The following is a 6,293-nucleotide window of genomic DNA, read 5'->3' on the forward strand; positions in this document are numbered from 1 at the left end:
AAGATTAATTTAACGGGACATAGTATGCACGATATTGAATTCACAGAGTTGAACGCATCGTAAGTGTATGAACATGTACATGATTATCGACTTATTCTTCATACTGATACCCAACCTGTGGATGACATCGATGAGATGGATATGTGTTGATAAAAAAGAAGAAAAAATATTTTTCAGTGTAGTGATTTTAGTGAAAAGTGATATATATTTTTATGACGTAAATTGAGTGACAAGAGGATATCTAACTGTCTGAAAATTATATACATTATCAAGTTTACTATACGAATAGTGAAATGAAACACGCAAAGAAAGAAAACATATGTTTCAGTCTAGTGATTTTATTAAAGTGATATATTTTATACATTTCTGAAAAAATGTATCATTCATTAGTGAGTAACATTTTACGTTGTACGCAAAATCGTATTTGAATTCATTATTATGAAAAGAAAAAAATATGTTTTTCAGTGTAGTGATTTTAGTGAAAGTGATATATTTTATACATTTCCGATTATGTATCATTCATTAGTTCACTAATATTTTACGTTGTATTAAAAATCGTATTTGAATTCATTCACCAATAAAAAACTAATTAAAAAAAGAGCTATTAGGTTTAGATTTAATCTTGTACATTTGTTTGAAAGTTTTACATTTTAATAAAAGTAAAAGAAACGAAAAATCATCTTAGACGTTCCTTAGGTAGAATCACTTAGAGCAGGAAATCTTAATTTGTGAAAAGTTATGTACCAAATTCACCGTTTGAATATTAATATTATTATTATTATTATTATTATTATTAATATTATTATTATTATTATTATTATTAATTTGGGGAGTAGATTCGTTTGATATAAATCGACAAGTACATTTTTTTCAAATTCGAAATGAAACAGAAACATCCGAGTCTCATAGACAATACTAGTTCACTCAAGTTTTATAATTAAAAAAAGAGCTATTAGGTTTAGATTTAATCTTGTACATTTGTTTGGAAGTTTTACATTTTAATAAAAGTAAAAGAAACGAAAAATCATCTTAGACGTTCCTTAGGTAGAATCACTTAGAGCAGGAAATCTTAATTTGTGAAAAGTTATGTACCAAATTCACCGTTTGAATATTATTATTATTATTATTATTATTATTATTATTATTATTATTATTATTATTATTATTAATTTGGGGAGTAGATTCGTTTGATATAAATCGACAAGTACATTTTTTTCAAATTCGAAATGAAACAGAAACATCCGAGTCTCATAGACAATACTAGTTCACTCAAGTTTTAGCCCTCAGACAATGTTTTAATGTTACATGTGGCATATATCAGTTGATTTTGAGTTTAACGTCCCGTTTGACAGTGAGGCTATATGAGACGTGACCCTACTGATTAACGTGGAATCCAAACCACATGAGCTCCCGACGGGAATCGAACTTGCACCTCCCACGCGAAAGGACTGAGAGTTGCTCATTCCTTATTGTCAGTTCAGAAAGAAGCAGAATACAGGGAGAGTTAATCTTTGATATCGCGGAATCTTTCTTTGAATTCATTTTTCCAATACTGAAGCTTCTTGGTAGATGTACCCCACTTGGCACGGCTGAGTCAGCGAAATTTGATCCTGTTTTCCTGGAATTGGGAGGCAAGTTTCGACAAGCCTTTAGTTGCTATGGTCATAGCCTTTTACGGCTACCAGAGAAGTGCGTGGGAAAATTTTGGTTTATCTGAACGTGTATGAGAACAGTTTGTTGTTGTTATGGTGATAGTCTTGGATGGGTTCATCGTCTTGGGTGGTCATACTCTTGAAGGGATCATAGTCCTATTAGTTATCATGATCGAAGCTTCATGATTGATTGATTGATTGATTTTTGCTTTTCGTTAGCTAGATGCTCTTGGCCTTCATAGTCTTGGATGTTCATACTGATGGACGGATCAGAGTCCTATTAGTTATCATGATCGAAGCTTCCCAATGGATTGATTGATTGATTTTTGTCTTTTCGTTATGAATTTGAATCCCAAACCCCTCCACTTCCTCCTGCGAAGAACGTAAGGGAACGTTGTTACTATGCTCATACTCTTGGACGGCGAAGCTTCCCAATTGGTTGATTGATTGATTTTTGCTATGTATTGAATAGCTAAATGCTCTTGGACGGATGAGAGTTCTATTAGTTATCATGATCGAAGCTTCCCAATGGATTGATTGATTGATTTTTGTCTTTTCGTTATGGATTTGAACCCCCCAAACCCTTCCACTTCACTCCCTCCTGCGAAGAACGTAAGCAAACGTTGTTACTATGCTCATACTCTTGGCCGGCTATCGAATCTTGATGAGAGTTCTTCCAGTTATCACGTTCGAAGTTTCCCAATTGATTGATTGATTTTCGTCTTTTCGTTATGTATTGAATAGCGAAGAGCATACTTAATGTCTTAAAATATTCAATGCTTTCTCATCGAGAATCGAACCTGTACACTAAACGCAAGATCAGTGCTTCACGATTTAGAGTTGAATTAATTCTTGCATGAAAAAAAAAAAAAAAAAGAATTTCATGTATTGGTTTTAGCGTAGCATATGATATGTACATTGTTCGAAGCTCTTCATTTCGAAGCACTATAACACTTTCAAGTGTTCAATGCCCCCTTTCTCTCTCTTTTTATCATCGAGAATCGAACCCGGACCAAAGTGGTATTAAAACATAAATAACAACCATAAAAATAAATTTAAAAAATACAGCATTACATTATTATTATTATTATTTTGGGAGTGAAAGTGAAGCAGACAACTAACCTTGATTGTAGCTTCGTTAACTTATGAAATAAAGATTGTACATCGGAATCGAACGCGAGACCAGTACTTCACGATTTAGAGTTGAATTAATCCTCGCATGAAAAAAAAGAATTTCACGGAGTAATCCAACTTGAGGTGGGCACTCTATCACTGAACGTCAGTGCCTCGCATATAGATTAGATTTTATTTAAAAAAAAAACTTTTCGTCCTATTTTTTTCTAGTCGTCTTGTATTGGGTAGCTAGATTCCCCCTCCACCTTAACCCCACCAGACCCATCTTGTAATACTAAGAATAGAAGTTCCCAGATTTTCTGCGAAAAATGAAAACAGGATTATCTTGCGTTTAAACCTGTTAGAATATGAACTGCTCAAAGGAATGTGACGCATCTATCTTTTAGCAATAGGTAAGTTTTAAATATCTGTTTTCAATAACAGATAAATAATTACTTTTTATTTAAAATAAAATACTTGTTTTCTTTCAAGGAACAATTCATGTTCACCACGTAAATTAACGATTCATTCTTGTTTCTTTACAGTACACTTTAAAAGAGGATACGTCTTCAAGAGACACTGAATCAAGATTTTCTACGATCAAACAGGTACGAAGACGAAACACTGATCAAAGATCATCTCTCTATCTCTCTATCTCTCTTTTACAAATAAATAAGTTTTATAGCTTTCTTTCGGATAAAAAAAAGATCCATAACTGCTTTTCGTCTTTTAGAATATGTATGATAATATTAATAATTACTTATTTCTTTTAGGTAAAACATTTGCTTCTTTTTTTTTACAAAATTCAAAACGAAGTATTGAAATTATATAAGTTACAACCGGGAATTGAATTCGTGTGTTACAAGAATAAGTCAAATGCATACAGATGCAATATTCAATGGAACGGTTATTTGCTTTAAAGAAGAGAAAACTATTGGTTAGTATAGGAATATTGATAAAAAATACCATTGGTAAAAAATATATAGTATTAACTGTACGAATTTCTTTTCTAAAAAATAAGAAAGAAGGAAGGAAAGAAAAGTTAACTTTGACTTTTCGTGCTAAGAAAATATAGTTTAATGTTTTGATCAACACCGAAGCTATGTGAGTCATAAATTATTGTAGTATTTCAAGAAGTAAACTGGAGTTATTGAATGAATAATTAGATTGCATATTGACTGAAATTGCGATCTTTACTGGTATCAAATGGTATTTGCTTAAGAGAAAAGACAATTAATGATAGGTATTGTTTTATTTAGGATTTTTATATCTTCTTAAAATATGAAGATTGTTAGTGTTGCAATTATAGTTACTTGTTTTTCTTCCAGGAAACAAGTTCATGTTCACCGCGTAAAGTAACTGATTATTCTTGTTTCTTTACAGTACACTTTAAAAAAGAGGATACGTCTTTAAGAGACGCTGAAAACTACCTGAAGCAACATTTTCTACGGTCAAATCTGATCGAAGACGAAACACTGATCAAAGAGCAGTGACGCAACTCTCTCTCTTTTACGAATAGGTAAGTTTTATCTTTCTTTCAGATAAAAAAAAAGATCCATATCTGCTTTTCGTCTTTTAAAATATGTATGATAATATTAATAATTACTTATTTCTTTTAGGTGAAACATTTGCTTCTTTTTATTTTTAAGTTAAGATAAAGAAAAACCTATAGATACGGTGTTTTGTTCATTAGAATACATTATTCGTAAAACCTTTTTTTTCTTGCAAGATACATTCATTAGAGATTCAAACTGCACGAATAGGTTACTGCGGTTCGTTAAAGATATTAATAACATTCAATACCAAAGATGTATGAGATGTAAACCTATATTTACAAGATTCAAACGGAGAATTGAAATGATATAAGCTACTATCAGGAATTGAACTCAGATGTTCCAAGTATAAGTCAAATGTATACAGTTGCAATATTCACCGGTACGGTTGTTTGCTTTTAAAAAAGAGAAAACTATTAGTTAGTATAGGAATATCGTTGGTAAAAAATGATAGTTTATAGTATTTGCTTTAAAAAAAGAGAAAACTATTAGTTAGTATAGGAATATCGTTGGTAAAAAATGATAGTTTATAGTATTAACTGTACGAATTTCTTTTTTAAAAATAAGAAAGAAGGAAGGATGGAAGTAAAAAACTTAATTTTGATTTTTCGTGCTAAGTAAATATAGTTTAACGTTTTGTTCAACATCGGTGCTATGTAAGTCATAATTATTGTAGTATTTCAAGAACTAAACTAGAGTTTCGAATTAATAATTAAATTGCATGAAGATGTGATATTTACTGTTATCGTGTGGTATTTGCTTAAGAGAAAAGAAAACTAATGAATAGGTGTTGTTTTTATACTATACTATGCTCAAATTAAGAAACGAATTGACATTTAGAGAAAAACTGTTATTCTGTTGTCACATTCATGAGTAGGCCACTAAGGCATCCTCTACAACTTTACCCTCTATAATGGAAAATAATTTTAAGAGGACAATTCAGTGATATACTCATTATGAGGCAACAGAGTAACAGTTTTTGTCTAAATGTCAATTCGTTTCTTATTTTGAACAGAGTATAAGAAAATGTACATACAATGAAAGAATGTCAAGAATACTTGTTATTTCTCGTTCTTGTTCTTTCTCATTACGGGAAGAAATAATTTTATAAGTATAGTATGTTGCTATAAGATAAGTGTACTTTTTGAAGATTAATTTATATTTTCTGATAATAAAAATTTGTATTTCTTTATTTCCAGAAAAGATGATGCCAATCCCCCGTAGTGTTGCAATGACCATTGTAGGGTATTGTGAAGATAAAATCAGAAGAAGAGGAAACAAAAAGATGTACTATATTTCTAGTGTCTGTCCAAACAATAAATTGATAAAAAGAAGATGGCACACATACGATGATTGTGTCAATGTGATGCTATTAGAACTTTATCAAAAGGAAAAAAAGAAAGAGAAAGTGTAGATAAAACGATTTTGGGAGTAAAATGAGACTTAGAGGGTAAGTGTATGCGAAACCAAAGTGAAATGATAAAAGAAAAGAAATGGTTAAAGGTGAAGTGATATTTGGACTACCATAAAAAGCCAAAATGAAGAAAAATGAAAGAAAATTGTAAATATTTGTGTATATATACATATATTAAAATAAAAAGAAAAGGAATTTAAATTCCCTGTAGATAAAATTTGTTGTGAAATTCATGCTTTCATCCCATTTAATTCTATACGCTGATACCTCTTACCGAGAAAGGTCATATTTGTGGAACGTATCTTTATTTGTTCAGGGTCTTTACATAATGTACAAACCTATTACATTTTAGGTTTGAGGAGTGTGGTGTCTCACTGATAGAGGATTTACAACCAGTACTTCATTTTTTCAAATGTTCGATTCTCGATGATGGAGAGAGAGAGAGAGATAGAGGGAGCATTGAACACTTGAAAGCATTATATTGCTTCGAAATGAAGAGCTTCGAACAATGTATATCATATGCTACGCTAAAATCAATACGAAGTGCCATATATGTGAAAT

The 6,293-nt window shown here is 30.9% G+C and overlaps 1 long non-coding RNA gene across 1 annotated transcript; it reads left to right on the forward strand.

The window, feature by feature from the left end:
- Positions 1 to 3,101: 3,101 nt before the first annotated feature.
- Positions 3,102 to 6,042, forward strand: LOC145663591 (uncharacterized). The gene is made up of 3 exons (XR_014127191.1): positions 3,102 to 3,373; positions 4,149 to 4,284; positions 5,518 to 6,042. It is a non-coding gene; the product is annotated as an uncharacterized LOC145663591 (long non-coding RNA).
- The last annotated feature ends 251 nt before the right edge of the window (positions 6,043 to 6,293 follow it).

Source organism: Thermobia domestica, chromosome 11, assembly GCF_964235325.1.
Source record: "Thermobia domestica chromosome 11, izTheDome1.hap1.1, whole genome shotgun sequence".
NCBI lineage: Eukaryota > Metazoa > Arthropoda > Insecta > Zygentoma > Lepismatidae > Thermobia > Thermobia domestica.